We start from the raw sequence: 16782 nt of genomic DNA, 5'->3' as shown, positions 1-16782 counted from the left end.
GGCTATTATTTAGATTAAATGGTGGACACTGCTATCTTTTTATCTTGAAAGTGATGTGTATTGATTTGGATTCGTTCGCTTTTATTTTCCACTTTTTTAGCCATAGGTACTCATATTTTGTTCAGGTTTGTTTTTTTTTCTTTGTAAATTTCTTGTAGCCCCTTCAGGATTGTGATGGGAGGCTAGTATTGCTGTATCATCAGCAAATGTTAAGAATGTTGTTTGTTGTGTATTGGAAATGTCTGCCGTGTACAGTAAATAATATAATATTGGGCCCAAGGTACTGTGGTGCTCCAGACTCTATGTGGTAGATGTTAGTATAATGGGCCTGCTGGTATATAAGAAGAATCTATTAGTTATAATATTTGCTTTTAATACACAAAACATATGCAACACACAATACACAACACAATACTAACACTCGCAGATACAGAACCGCATAAAACACATAGAAATAATGCAGAAACATATAGAAAAATCAGAATATATAATCAATGCCATATACATACTGCTTTATTAAATTATGTACATATACATACATATTAAATCAAACTGTATTATATAAAATTTGTCAATGGATATTTTTTGGACACTGCCTCCTCGTGTTGCACTAATTGATCATTATTTTTGATACGAAACGAGAATTTTCCGTCGACAATTTCGAAGCATTGTCTGTTTTCTGGGACAACTGCTAAAACTGTTTTTAGGGAAAATAATTTTTAAATTATCACGGAAAATACAACGAGAAGGTGATAAATTCATAGAATAGATATTATGTACATATGTACTTTGAGAATATTTAGATACTATTGATATTTAGACTCATTTATGAATCAGTTATGGAAATTTTTATCTTTTGTCTCCTATCATTACCTTCATCATTGTGAGCATTCATTGACAGCTTTTCGCAAGTTTTGTACACGATTCGAATTTAAGAAAGCAAACCAGGTTGGAGAATATGTTTATGAATGCAAATAGTGTTGTGAGAGGTTGGTAATTCATATTGGAGGCAGAATGCTTGGAGAGCAACAAAACTCTGAATACAAATAAATGGGAGGTTCTAGAAATAGAATCTAGCACCAGCACCCCTATTAAGCTGCACCCCCCACCATCGCGAATAAAGTTAGGAATAGGCAAAAAATTTAATGCTACTTAATTGCTAAATTAGTTGCTCTAATCCGAATTTTGTTGCTCAACCCGTCGACCAGGAAATCGCGTTGAAAGTGGGAGTCCAGATTAATGGCTAGCTGGACCCCCCACACCGAAAAAAGTTCAAACTTGTTGATTTGTTTGGTGAAAAATTTACTTCTATTTATGTGCTAATTAGTTGCTCTATTTCGGATTTTGTTGATCTAAGCGTTAAGCAGGAAATCAAGTTGAAAGTGGGGCGGAGCAAACTTCTCACGTTCAACGAAAGATTTGTAATATATTCACTATAGCCGTTGATTGAGGTATTGGAGGTGGAGGCCCCTCCAATACCTCAATCAACGCTATAGCAATGAGCAATTAAATCAGATACCAGTATTTTTCGATGGTACGTGTTCCCTAGATTAGTTTAGTACCAAACATGTACGAGCAACTAATTTTTTTAACAGAACAAAGACACATATAGCGCGGAGCAAGGTCGGATGGGATAAACTTATGTATTTGCAAGTTCTACGGTTAGCAACAAAATCGGATACCAATATATTTCGATAGTACGTGTTCCTTTGAATATTTTATTACTAAATATGTGCGACCAACTAACGTATTTTACACGAGACAGAGGAATATAAAGTGCAGTGCGACGTTGGGTGGGACGAACTAATAATTTTTTAAGTTCTACTGTTAGCAACAAAATCGGGTACTGGTATATTTCGATAATACGTGTTCCCTAGAATATTTTAGTACTAAAGATGTGCGATATAAGTACCAAATAGAACTTAAAAATTTATTAATTCGTCCCACCCAACGTTGCACCGCGCTTTATATTCCTCTGTCTCGTGTAAAATAAATTAGTTGCTCGCACATATTTAGTCATAAAATATTCTAGGCAACACGTACTATCGAAATATATTGGTATTCAATTTTGTTGCTAACCGTAGAATTTAAAAATTTATTAGTTCATCCCACCCATCCTTGCACCTCGCTTTATATTCGTCTGTCTCGTGTAAAATAAATTAGTTGCTCGCACATATTTGGTATCAAAATATTCTAGGGAACATGACTTATCGAAATATGCTGGTAGGCGATTTTGTTGCTAACCGTAGAACTTAAAAATTGTATTAATTCATCCCTCCCGCGCTTTATATTCCTCTGTCTCGTCTAAAATAAATTAGTTGCTCGCACAGATTCAGTATTAAAATATTCTAGGGAACACTTTCTATCGAAATATATTGGTATTCAATTTCGTTGCTGACCGTAGAACTTAAAAATTTATTAGTTCATCCCACCCATCCTTGCTCCGCGCTTTATATTTCTCTGTCTCGTGTAAAATAAATTAGTTGCTCGCACATATTTGGTACTAAAATATTCTAGGGAACATGTTCTATCGAAATGTGTCGGTAGCCGATTTTGTTGCTAACCGTAGAATTTAAAAATTTATTACTTCATCCCTTCCAACATTACATCGCGCTTTATATTCCTCTGTATCGTGTAAAATAAATTAGTTACTCGCACATATTTAGTCATAAAATATTCTAGGGAACACGTACTATCGAAATATATTGGTAGTCGATTTTGTTGCTAACCGTAGAACTTAAAAATTTGTTAGTTCATCCCGCCCCTCCTTGCACCGCACTTTATATGTCTCTGTCTCGTGTAAAATAAATTAGTTGCTCGCACATATTTGGTACTTAAATATTCTAGGGAACACGTATTATCGAAATATACCGGCACCCAATTTTCTTGCTAACCGTAGACCTTAAAAATTTATTAGAAATATTGAAACAAATTTTTATCAAATCGGAATATCGCATGGGAATACCTAATGAATCATTTCAGATGATTTGGGTTAATGAACAGTGTCAGCAAGGTGGGTTTCCCGACTGTCAACGAAACAACAGAAAACAAACAGTCTTGGCCACGACGAAAGACTTTTTACACAGTATGTAGTGGATAAAACCGAAAACTGTTATATCGCAGAAAGCTAAGACCCTAATACTACACTAAAATCACAATAAAGATGCACTAGAAATAAACAAATCAAGACAAGTTTAAATTTATCTAAATTTTAAGTAAGCCATGACTTAATTTACAATTGAAGATTACCGATTATTAATCCGGTAATCAATGTAACACTGTAGCAAATAAAGAAATAAAAATAATTTATTAGTAATACATTTTACAAACAAAAACACAACCACTACATGCAACATTTTTGAAACAATTAAAAATTATCTTTTTATGTAAATGTAACAAATAAACAAAGAAAATTAGTAATAAATTTTACAAAAAAACACACAAACACAAAATACAATATTTTGTGAAGACAATTAAACACTACTTTTGTATGTAAATGTAACAATGTAACAAATAAAGAACGAAACATAATTTATCAGTAATACATTTTGCAAAAAAACATGTTTGAAAAAATGAGAAGCTACTTTTAATAAAATATTTTTAATATTTAATTACATAAGGTGTTCAAAATTATCTCCTAACACATTTATGTACGCCTAAAAACGATCATTGAATGAGCTACTTACTCTACGGAGCATTTGTAAATTAACACATCGAAATACACTTTGTATTCTATTTTTCATCTCATCCCTTGTTGTTGGAGGTACACTAAGCACCAAAATTAACGCACCACCTTAAAAATGGGACATTTTTGATGTCTTTTATTTCCTAAATCTGTTGTCCGATTTTAGTGATTTTTTTAATATGTTATAGCTTTATTCTTCAATAATATCGACATAATAATATTGTTGCTAAACAGATAAGTGTCATTGTATACCGGGTGTAACAATGATAGTGTGTTTTTTCCTTAAAGTTTGGAACACCCTGTGGAATATTCTGGCGTATATAAAATATTGAAATTAAAACTCAACTATAGCCTTATGCTTTCTTAACATTATGCTTTTTGATTAATTAGCTTATGTTTGATAATAAAAAATTAGGTACTTTAACAAGTAGCCATGTTCTTCATCAATACAGGATAATTCTGCATAAAAAAATATGACCATTTGCTTAATAACCATATGTTCGCAAATGCTTCGTTTCCGAGATACAGGATGTTGAAGTTTTTCTTACAAACTGACGATTTATTTATTGCTATAAAACCGGATGAGATATGCAAATAAAATTTGGTAGGTTTTAAGAGGTAGTTGTTGCGCATTTTTTGGCATACAACTAAGAATTTTATATTCACCATTGGCGTACATACGGGTCATATTACCCGTATGCACGCTAATGGTGAATATAAAATTCTTATATGTATGCCAAAAAATGCGCAACAACTACCTCTTAAAACCTATGAAATTTTATTTGCATATCGCAACCGGTTTTAGAGCAATAAATAAATCGTCAGTTTGTAAGAAAAAATTCAACATCCCGTATCTAGCAAACGAAGCATTTGCGGATATATGATTATAAAGCAAACGGTCATTAATTTTTCATGCAGAATTATGCCTTAAAGTTTGCCGCACTTATTTAGAAACACCCTGTATTGATGAAGAACGTTGCTAGTTGTTAAAGTACCTAACTTTTTTATTATCCAACATAAGCTAATAAATCAAAAAGCGTAATGTTAAGAAAGCATAAGGCTACAGTTAAGTTTTAATTTCAATATTTTATATACGCCAAAATATTCCACAGGGTGTTCCAAACTTTGAGGAAAAAACACACTATTATTGTTACACCAGGTTTACAATGACACTTATCTGTTTAGCAACAATATTATTACATCGATATTCTTAAAGAATAAAGCTATAACATATTAAAAAAATAACTAAAATCGGACAACAGGTCTAGGAAATACAAGACATCAAAAATGTCCCATTTTTAATGTGGTGCGTTAATTTTGGTGCTTAGTGTATTTTATAAACTTCATTATTAACGTAACCCCAAAAAAATCAGTCCAGTTTATTAAATTCTGGTGATTTGGGTGGCCACGCTACTGGTCCATTGAAAAATGAAAATATCTCGAAAACTAATAAATTTAGACATAGGGAATGTTATCTAAAAATTAAAGTACGGTAATGGTACTTTTCAATAATGATATAAAATACAGGGTGTTCCTTTTAAAATTACTGAGAAAATAATGTACTTGCGTTTTGACTTACCCTGTATTTGATATAAAGAAAATTAGCAATATCGACCATTCTTGAAAATTTTGACAATACGTTAAAAAATATGGCATTAATAAACCATTGTTGTTTTGCTTATTTTTATTTATACAGGGAGTTGAACTTGTTACGATTTTCATATAAAATTGGTTATAACTTTGTAAATACCCTGTATAACATAACAAACCTTTATATTTTTGTGATAAAGTTATCAGGATTTCAAATTTAAAATAAAATATAGGGTGTTCCATTTAAAAAAACATAAGTTTGGTCTGTCACTGTGTTATCGAACACCCTGTAACATTGTAACTAATTTTGTAATGTGAAGCTCAAAGGTGGCTAAAATTTTTGTTATTAACTTTTATTGCTATCTATTACTATAGCGGAGCTATTGAGCTTTACCCTACTAATCAATCACCCTGTATACATTGTAAATCCCAAATGATGATTTCCAAAGTTTATACATTGTAAATTATGATTCGGGAGTGCTCCTAGTAGCAATTAACGTGTCTTGGTTTGTTTATTTCTACTGCATCTTAATTGTAAATTTAGTATAGGTCTTAACGCCCTGTTGTGCGTATCAATAAATAAACAATAAACACTTGAAAAATTACTATTAACGAGAACAACTCGTTGCAACATTTTAACATACATTTATCGATTTTTAAGACATATTTTCTATAATAGTCACTCCAAATTGACTAATACGATGATTAGTAACTTTACTGATTTATTATAGTTAATAAATTCCATCTAATAAATCTCGTTTTTATTTATAGAAAAACTATTTTCAACTTTTTCATATTTTTGTATTTCACTCAATGTGTTTGTTCTTTTTTTTTACTTATTCTACAGCGATTTATATCAGCGTGGACTCTAGCGACATGATTTGCTAGAAGTTTTATGAAAGCTTCTTTTAGGCTATTGTTTATGTCCAAACAAGAGGATTAAAAGGAACCGCGACGCTAGATAAGAATAGATAGGAAAAGTGGCTCAAAAATGGTGTAAGTGGCAAAATTTGAAAAATCTTATCTCGGATACTTTGAATCCTAAAGAGTTGTACCAAATGTCATTTTGAAGAGCAAGGATAGAGTTTTTTCCCGTGGAAAAAAGCTATGGGACAAAATAGAAAAATCTAGTGTTTTCGTGTTTTTGAAAATGGACTAATTTACTCCTCAAAAACGCGGTTTTTTCATATTTAGGGGTCTATTATTGACCATATGAAACTATAAAATCCCTTTGAGGCTGTAGTAGTTTCTTTTAAAAGTACATAATCAATAGACTATCTCATCCCCGGTCAGTACTTTTCGTCTTCATAATATTAATTAAGTTCAAACGTTGACAGTTATCAAAATCAAGTCAAGTAAAAGTTGTTGCTTATAGTTCTGTATTTGTGTTTTTACTTTTCTCGCATTTGATTTGTCAATATTTTTTATTTTTTGTTTTTACTGCTAACTGTTTACTTAGTTTATATATAAATCAACTTCGTCTCTAACGTAATCGTGTTGCTGATAAACAATATTTTGTCTTAGTCCATGTGGTGAGACCGCTCCCGTCCGAAAAAATGTCTGATTCGGTTTCTTTTTTTAGGCAATTTTTTTAAACAAATACAGATCATATTTTTCTGCCCCGAAAACATTTTTTTAGGTTTTTTTAGTCATTCTAAACAAGAAAGGTATCTTGTCATTGCAAAAATGAGAAAATACACATTTTCGAGCCTAAAAACTCATATTTAAATTAGTATTCTCGAGGTTACCAAGTACTTAAATTGAAGTTTAAACATTCAGTTTAAAAATTCTGAAGAGTGATCGGGTCTAACTTCAATTTAGATTTAGACCGTTGTTTTTAATTGTTAATTATGCGTGTCCATCCGATTTTTTGCCGGTGCGGCGCGATCTATTCAACAATCTCCTATTTTCCTCCGAAAAATATTTTTTTTTAGATTTTTTGGGATATTCTAAATAAAAAAGGTTTCTTCTCATTTTTCTCAAAAGTTAATAGTTTTATAGTTATAAGCGTTTAAAATCCGAAAAATGCGAAAATACGCATTTTCGAGGCTTGAAAACTCGGATGTAAATTATTATCTTTGAAGTTACCAAGTGTTTAAATTGAAGCTTAAAGATTTAATTTCGAGATTCTGTAGAGTAATCGGACAATTTATACCGTTGTTTTTTAATTGTTAATTATGCGCGAACACTGCGCGGCACGGCGCGCGGCGGCTTAAAATTCGAGTGGACGCGCATAATATCAATTCAAAAACAATGGTCTAAAATGAAATAAGTCCCGATTGCTCTACATAATCTTTAAACATAATGTTTATACTTCAATTTAGGCACTTGGCAACCTCAAAAATAATAAATTACATATGAGTTTTTAAGCATCGAAAATGCGTCATTTCGCATTTTTCAAATTTTAAATCGGTTATAGATCAGCGACCAATACACTTCTAAATAAACTTTCAAAAAAATTCAAAAAAATAAATGTTTGAGATTATGCCTAGGTTATTTAAAATCCACTCCAGTCCAAATAATGGAAAATGAAGCAGTGGAACCTTCATGGCATTTACGCCGGCAATTTCTCAGTGATAAATTTACAACTCGAATTCTGTCCAAAAAATGTAAATACCTTCAAGATCTACATGAGCTATCAGTTTTAGACCTCACTCATAGGTACTGGAGAACTAAAAAATCTATACCTTTGGTAGAAAGTTATCTAAGTACGGTAAAGTACAGTGACGTTATCTATAAAAGCCAAATTCCGCCTTACTACAATGAAATATGACAAAAACATTATTTTCTAACAAGGTTAAAACATGTTATTTAAACTCAATTTACCCCCAAATATGTTTGATATACTTATTAAAGAGAAATGGTCAAATTTTCAGTACATATTTACCGATGGGTAAAAAGACGCAAATGGAACGGGCTGTGCAACTGTGCAGTGTTCCACGAAAATAAAAATTACCATCATCAATATAGCCTACCTATTGAATGCTCAATATACACAGCAAAAATGATAGCAGTAATGTTTGCTGTTCAGTATGTACTACTGAATCCAAAATCCAACTAGTAATTATGTTATAATATAATATTAGTAGTAAGTAAATATTATTTACTGACAGTAAAAGCGTGGTGGACAGATTGAGTAACATTCAAACAGTCAAACATATAAACCACATTAAAGTGAATATTCTTAAAACTCTGTTTGAAACTATACAATTGGGAGTAAATGTAACAATTGCTTGGATTAAGGGCCATTCTGGAATAAAAGGCAATGAAATAGTTGACAATTTTGCTAAATCAGCTCATATGATCGGAGAAAAAATAAACAAAAATTTAATTCCAGCTTCAGATTTTGATACTTTTAGCAGACAAAAACTTAAAAATAATTGGCAAATGTATTACAGAGAATATATAATACTGGCTCAAATTTTGCTTATTGTAACTCTAAGATATTCTCAGGAAGATGGTTTTACACAGAATATAATAGACATTTTATAAAGACCATTAATCGGCTGAGAGCCAATCATGCTCTTACGCCATCTTACATGCATAAAATCGGCTTGTCAGATACTCCTAATTGTACTTGTGGCAAAATCGGAGATCTAACACATATCATATTAGAATGTCATTTACAAATAAATAATATAAACGACCTTTATAAGGAATTAAAAAATTTAAAATGTTTTTCCCAATAAATCTTAATACTTTAATATTTACAAATGATATGGAAATTCTTCATCTCATTTATAAACATGTTAAATTATGTAAATACAAGTTGTAAATGTAATATATACCTACTAACTAGGCATAATTTGTTAATGTGGTTTGAAAAAATTTAAAAAAAAAGAAAAATATATATACCTATATATAAAAAACACATAGTAAAATAATAACAAAAAAAAATAAAAAAAATGAAACAAAAATAAAAAAGAAAAGAAAAATAAAAAAAAGAAAGTAAAAAAAGTGTTTAGCACAAATTAAAATATGTATTAAAAAACAGTAAAATAATTAAAAAAAAAACAAAATAAAAAAAAGCAACACAATGTACCTATGTATCTAAAAATAATATTGTAGTATGTACTTATGTTATGAAATAAGAAATTTATGACTATGAATCTGCAATCAATCACAAACAAGTCTGGCTAATTGGCTCTGCCAAAGCCAATTTTTCAAAAAAAAAATCGGTTATAATTCGAAAGCTATCAACTTTTGAGAAAAATGAAAAGATACGCATTTTGTTTAAAATGACCCAAAAACCCTAAAAAATGTTTTTTGGATAAAAAAAGGTGATTGTTGAAATTTGTTTAAATTTTTTTAAAAAATATCTGACCAAAAATTTTGCCCGGCACCCCTCAGATATGTTTAAAGGGGATATTTTTGAACCAGAATCCGCAAAGAAACCGAATCAGAAACATTTTTCATACAGGAGCTACCACACAAACTGGAGTAGGTACTTCACATTAATTTTGTATATTCTTATTAACATAATTTTTTTTAATAACTTATTGATTTATTAAATTAATTGTTGCTAATGTGCCAGTTAAATACCCCAATCATATAGCGGATAGCGCGACAGCGAAATACCATATTATAGTAAAAGGGACGACGGGCGCGGCGGCCTTACAGTCGAGTGGACACGCATAATATTTAACAATTAAAAAACAAGGGCTGAAAACGGTATATTGAAAAAAAGGCCCGATTATTCATCAAAATCTTAAAATGAAATGTTTAATCTTCAATTTAGGCACTTGGTAACCTTAAAAATAATAATTTACATATACTTAAGTTTTCAAGTCTCGAAAATGCGCATTTTCGCATTTTTCAGATTTTAAATCGCTTATAACTCGAAAACTGAACTTCTGAGAATAATGATAAGATACCTTTTTTATTTAGAATGTCCCAGAAAACCTAAAAAAATGTTTTCTGGATCAAAATAGGAAATTGTTAAAATAGAGTGCGCCGCACCGGAAAAAAAATCGGATGGACACAAATAATTAACAATTGGATTAACAGACCAATTAAATAACAATGGTCTAAATTTAAGTTAGATCCGATCAATCTTCAGAATCTTGAAAATGAATGTGTAAATTACAATATAAGTAGGTACTTGGCAACCTCAAAAATACTGATATAAATATGAGTTTTTAAGCCTCGAAAATGTGCATTTTCGCATTTTTCACATTTTAAATCGCCTATACCTCGACAATTATCAACTTTTGAGAAAAATGACAAGATACCTTTGTTGTTTAGAATCACCAAAAAAAACCTAAAAACATGTTTTTCGGAGAAAAAAGATGGTTTGTTGTATTTGATTAAAAAAATTGTTTAAACAATTTCTGCCCAAAAGTTTCGGTCGGCACCCTTCAGATTTGTTTAAAGGGAACATTTTTGAATAGGAATCCGCAAAGAAACCGAATCAGAATTTTTTCAGACGGGAGCGGTCTCACCACATGGACTATCTGTATTTTCGGTATTTCCAACATTGCACATTAATTAAAATTTGCGAAGTAAAAAACTTTTTTTAGACTGCCATTAGTGTCGTCACAGGCCACACCGCCTTATGTCTATTTTAAAATATTTCCTGAACACATGTTTTGAGAGCACTTGCCAACTTTTTTCGTGCGAAATGTTCCAATTATTTCAGTTGATCTTCCGTTCCCTAAATAGTTGTTGATTGTTCGCCGAAACTTTTACAAAGAATACAATAAAAATAAAGTAAATAAATACGTTTAAATATAGATATAGTCTGATCAAATAAAATTACAATACACGTAAATCAAAATGTAATTAAAAAACAAAAGATATTTTCAAGATAGTATGATTTATATAACGGAATCATTGTCTAAATAATGAAAAATGGGTCATTTTTGCGCACAATTTAGTTTTTTAATTGCTGCGGTAATTCATGTTTTTATTAAGATTTTTACGATTTTTTCTGCCAAGTTGAAGAGAAAAACTTTCATTTCAGACTTGCAGAATTAAATTCTACCTTTAATTTATTAAAATATTTCTAAATAAAGCTTGAAAAACAAATTTGAAAAAAACTTTTATGTGCATTATAAATAAGCACCATAAATATTTTATTTTGCAGTCAAAACTGCGGTATATTACCAATATATAGCAAAAATATGGTTGAAAAATATTCAATATTCAATTTAATATTAATTTACCTTTATTTTTTGAAATATGAAAGAGTTATTAAAAAAACTTATTTCTAATTTTTCTACGCTTCTCCAAGAAACTAACACATCACCTTAAAAATGGGTTATTTTTTCTCAAAGTTCGCGTCGCCCTGTGGAATATTCTAGCATTTATAAAATACAACTGAAATTAAAACCCAACTATAGCATCATGTTTTCTTAACATTCTGTTTTTTTATTCATTCGCTTATGTTGGATAATAAAAAAGTTAGGTACTTTAACAACTAGCCTTGTTTTTCATCAATACAGGGTGTTTTTAAATAAGTATGCAAACTTTAACGGGTAATTCTGCATGGAGAAATAATGACAGTTTGCTTTATAAAGGTATGTCCGCAAATGCTTCGTTTCCGAGATAGAGGGGTTGAAATTTTTCTTACAGACTGACGATTTATTTATTGCTCTAAAACCGGTTAAGATATCCAAATGAAATTTGATGGGTTTTAAGAGGTAGTTATTGCGCATTTTTTATATACAATTAGGAATTGAATATTCACCATTGGCGCTCATATGGGTAATATGACTCTTATGTGCGCCAATGGTGAACATAAAATTCTTAATTGTATGTCAAAAAATGCACAATAACTATCTCTTAAAACCCACCAAATTTAATTGGCATATATCAACCGGTTTTAGAGCAATAAATAATAAATTATAAGAAAAATTTCAACACCCCCTATCTCGGAAACGAAGCATTTTGCGGACATACATTTATAAAGCAAACTGTCATTATTTTTCATGCTCAATTACCCCTTAAAGATTTCCGTACTTAATTAAAAACACCCTGTATTCATGGAAAACAAGGGTAGATGTTAAAGTACCTAACTTTTTTATGATCCACTATAAACGAATGAATAAAAAAACAGAATGTTAAGAAAACGCGAGGCTATAGTTGGGTTTTAATTTCGGTATTTTAAAAATGCTAGAATATTCCGTAGGGTGACGCAAACTTTGAGAAAAAATCAGAGTTGGATTGGTACACCCAGTATAAAATGACAATTTACCTCTCTAGCAACAATATTATTACAGCGATATTGTTAAAGAATAAGGCTATTGCCTGTTAAAAAAAATCATTTTAATCGGACAACACGTTTAGGAAATTCGAGACATTAAAAATGACCAATTTTTAAGGTGGTGTGTTAATTTCTTGGAGAAGTGAACATTGTCCTTCTGATAATTCTTGCAGTAAGTGCACTTGGAGATAATTTTTAATTACAATCAACATCTTTAAATTACACTTGAAAGCACTTTACTATTCAGCTTACATCGAAATTTTTTATTTTCTCTGTACTTATACCAATCAATATTTTGCAATTTTTATTTCTAATTATTGATCACAATGTGATGCAAAACTTTTTATGAAGAATCACTTTTTTAATAATTATACACATTTATGATTATAGCAAAATATGTTAAATATTTGCAGAACCTCATGTTTATATGAGGTAATAGCTATTTTTATAACAAGGGAGGAAAGTGCTAAAGTGCTACTTTTCGTCCCGAGAATGAAGTTTACTTAAATAACACCCTGTATTTTGCAGAATGGTAAAAAACAGTAAATTGTTATATTGATTTAACAATGTTTACATTAATAATTTGACTTATATTTGACAGTTGACAGTTATATTGTACCTACTTGTTAGTTTTAGTTCTAATAAATTTTGTTGGTTAGTTACATAAATAAATTAAGTAAAAATGAAAAAATGGCTTGTTATTTGAGGAAGGTGGAAAAACCATATGTATAACATGGGAGTAAAGTGCCTTTTCCTCCCTTGAATGATTATTGCCCTCCTCTACGCGTCGGGCAGTAAACTTCATTCTCGGGAGGAAAAGTAGCACTTTCCTCCCTTGTTATACAAATAGCTATTTAATTAGTATTATGGTTGAATCTAAATTATATTGATAACGGTTTTATCGCTGAAAATTCCATGTGTATATAAATACGAATAACGCCACAATGCATCGACAGGTAATTTATCAAAACAATGGAATGCAATAACAACGAATAATTCTCAAATTTTAATTTACGCTTTTAATTTAACACCAGCGAACATAATATGTAAAATTAAAAAAAAGTTATTATAAATACAATATTAATGTTTTAAAGTAATACAATACGTAATGGACATTACATAACCAAATTGACAGAATTCATTCAATACCATCAATAATAATAATGCATAAAACACCAAGAAATACTGTTTTTTTTTAATTAGTAAAATCCATTATAAAAGGTACATTTTGTTAAACGCTTTTCTTTACTTCAATAGTTTGCATCAAATCTTTAGACGTTAATATAACTCTCCATACTCTATACACGAATAGTCAATAAAAATTTTTTTATGTTTATTATTTGTTTAAATAAAAAAAACGATTTTAATGGAAAATGCTTAAATTCTCTTGTTTTTTACAATGTAGAAACTTAAAACTTTTACGGATTGTAGCTAATGATATGAACTATACATAATTTCACTTTTTACGTTAATTGTTTACGTTATGCTTCATAAATAAACAATAACGTTTCAAATTTTGAACGCTGATATATTTGTTTATATATAAATCGGCGTTTATTGGTGTCAAATTTCAATACGATACGAAACAAAACTTCAACCAAAACTCTAGTAGTCTTATAAAATCCACCGGTAGAGACGTTTTGTGCTACAATTAACATTAAAATTCGTTTTGTCGTATTAATTAAACGCTTTTCTTTAGATCAATCGTTTGGGTCAAATCTTTGGACGTTAATTTGACTGCCTTTAATTCAAATGACTAAAAATTTGCAGACATATGCATTCGCGGGAACAATACACGAATAATCAATAAAAAAAAATTTGTTTATTAATTGTTTCAATATGAAAACGATTTTAACGGAAAATGCTTAAATTCTCTTGTTTTTTACAATAAAGAAACTTGAAACTTTTACAGTTTGTAGCTAATTATATGAACTATACATAATTTCACTTTTTACGTTAATTATTTACGTTATGCTTCATAAATAAACAATAAAGTTTCAAATTTTTTGCCGATTCCAACTACTTTTCATGTTTGTACATCATATGTTTTATACATATTTTAATAAACATGACGATATATTTTAATGTTTGAAAAGTGTAAGACTAAAAAGTAAAAAAATAAAAAAATATGAAAAAAGAAATAGAAAAATATGAAAGAAACGCTTTTCTTTAGTTACGACTGACTAAAATTAAACAAATTAAACATATTATAAAAAAATCAACTAAAAAGCAAAAAATAAAAAAGCGTGGTGCGAACATCGTTTATTCTATGAAGACGCGATTTGCTTTTCTTTGACGAATGTGTTAGATTTTTTCAATTTTTTTTATTTTTTGCTTTTTAGTTGATTTTTTTATAATATGTTTATTTTTAGTCACTCCTAACTAAAGAAAAGCGTTTCTTAAAAATATTTTTTCATATTTTTTTTATTAGTAAAATCCATTATAAAAGGTAAATTTTATTTAAAAATTAATTTATAAATTAATTTTATTAAATTAATTTTATAGTCAACAGTTAAATTAAAATAATTTTTTAATTTTAAATTTTTTAAAACACAATTTTATTTTCTTTTTAAAAAACAATAGATTTAATTGACATTTTCAGGTATTAAAATCTTTACCATATCATTGTGTTGGATCATGACCTTTTGTTAAAACCTTTGATAATCGACTACCTTTTTCTATACTGTCAATGTCACTCCAGACAGTTCCTTGCAAACCTTTGACACTTGGTAGTCAACGTTGGCCTAAGATGGTTGATTAAATTTCGTGATAGGGTTTCACCATGTTTCCGGAGGTTATATCTTATAACATCGGCGTTTAGCCTTTTCAATATTACTTCAAAATAATGTAGATTGAATTTTAATTACAACTATTGTTTGGTTCTGGGGTTATATTTGAGTAAGTAATCATAACCACATTTTTTAACTTTCAAAATTTCAACCATCTTTTCAATTTTAATAGTGGGATTACTTATTCTTTTTAGATTCACTGATGATGGACTGATAGGTCCGACAACGTTCTGAATTGGAAATATTTTATTCAATCTATTGGGATTTTTAAAATTCTTAGTAAATATATCTACCTATTACATAGAAGTGGTTTTTACTTCATGTTAGAGTTTTTTAACTATATGGTCTTCAGCCAACCTAGGGAACTACCCCTTTTTAGTTTAATAAGAATTTTCTCTAGTTTATAGAAGACGGCTCTGGCTTTTTCAATGCATATCCTTATTTCTCTATTTATATCCCACTTTTCGTTAATATTGGCGCCCAAATAGATAATATTGTGGACTCTTTCTAACGTCTAACCATACGCTCTGGTGTTCATTAGTTATAACTCCGTTTTGCTGGCAACCATATGGTTGGTTTTAAGGTACGTATCCATACGTGGGTGCTCCATGCTCGGTGTAAATGCTCAAATGGATACGGCATGCGCTCCCCTACATATAAACCGCAAGCCGGTTGAATTGAAGAGGGTGAGCGGCGAGCACCAATGTATCCACTATGTGGAGCTGCTACACCGAGCACGGAGCAGTCACGTATGGATACGTACCTTTAGAAGTATAAGTCGTTGCAAGTCTTCTTCATGGGAAGTATACATTAATTCCGTTGATTTTAATACCTGTATCTTGATTTAAGGCTTCTTTGAAAATAAATTCGAGTAGATATTAAAAAGTAGAGGCGATAAAATACATCCTTGACTCACACCGCGTCGTATTTGCACTGCTTCCGTCATGTTCTGACCAGTTCGTACGTTGGCACATTGATGCCAATACAAAATTTTGATAATACGGAGGTCTTGGTAATCACTTCCCCGTGTTGCCAAAACACCTATCCAGTTTGTCATGGGTGACTCAGTCAAAGGCCTTTTCGAAATCGATAAAACACATATATACGATTGTTCTATATCTCTACATTTTTGAACCATGACCTGCAAACTGAATAATGCTTCTCTGGTTCCAAGGTTGTTTGTAAAACCAAACTGTGTGTAGCTTAGTGTTGTTCTTCTATTTTGTTTTAAATTCTCGAGTACAGTATTCGTAAGAAAATTTTCAATACATGGCTCATCAGACTGATAGTGATGTTGAAAAAGTAACTATTCGTTACAAAGTACTCGTTACTTACAAATACCGAAAGTAACGATTGCTATACAGAGAGGCAAATCGTTACTTTGATTACTCTGATTACTTCGTACCAATCGTATCAGAGCGAGTAACGACTATTGTATCTACTTTGATTACTCTGATTACTTCGTACCAATCGTATCAGAGCGAGTAACGACTATTGTATCTACTTTGATTACT

General features: G+C 30.3%; 1 protein-coding gene across 3 annotated transcripts in view; it reads left to right on the top strand.

Annotated features, from left to right (window-relative positions):
- Positions 1-16782, top strand: part of LOC114333534 (very low-density lipoprotein receptor-like) — a 368105-nt gene that overhangs the window by 282763 nt on the left and 68560 nt on the right. The window lies entirely within an intron of this gene.

The sequence above is a fragment of the Diabrotica virgifera genome, chromosome 10, assembly GCF_917563875.1.
Source record: "Diabrotica virgifera virgifera chromosome 10, PGI_DIABVI_V3a".
NCBI lineage: Eukaryota > Metazoa > Arthropoda > Insecta > Coleoptera > Chrysomelidae > Diabrotica > Diabrotica virgifera.
This window is presented reverse-complemented; position numbering and strand designations above follow the sequence as displayed.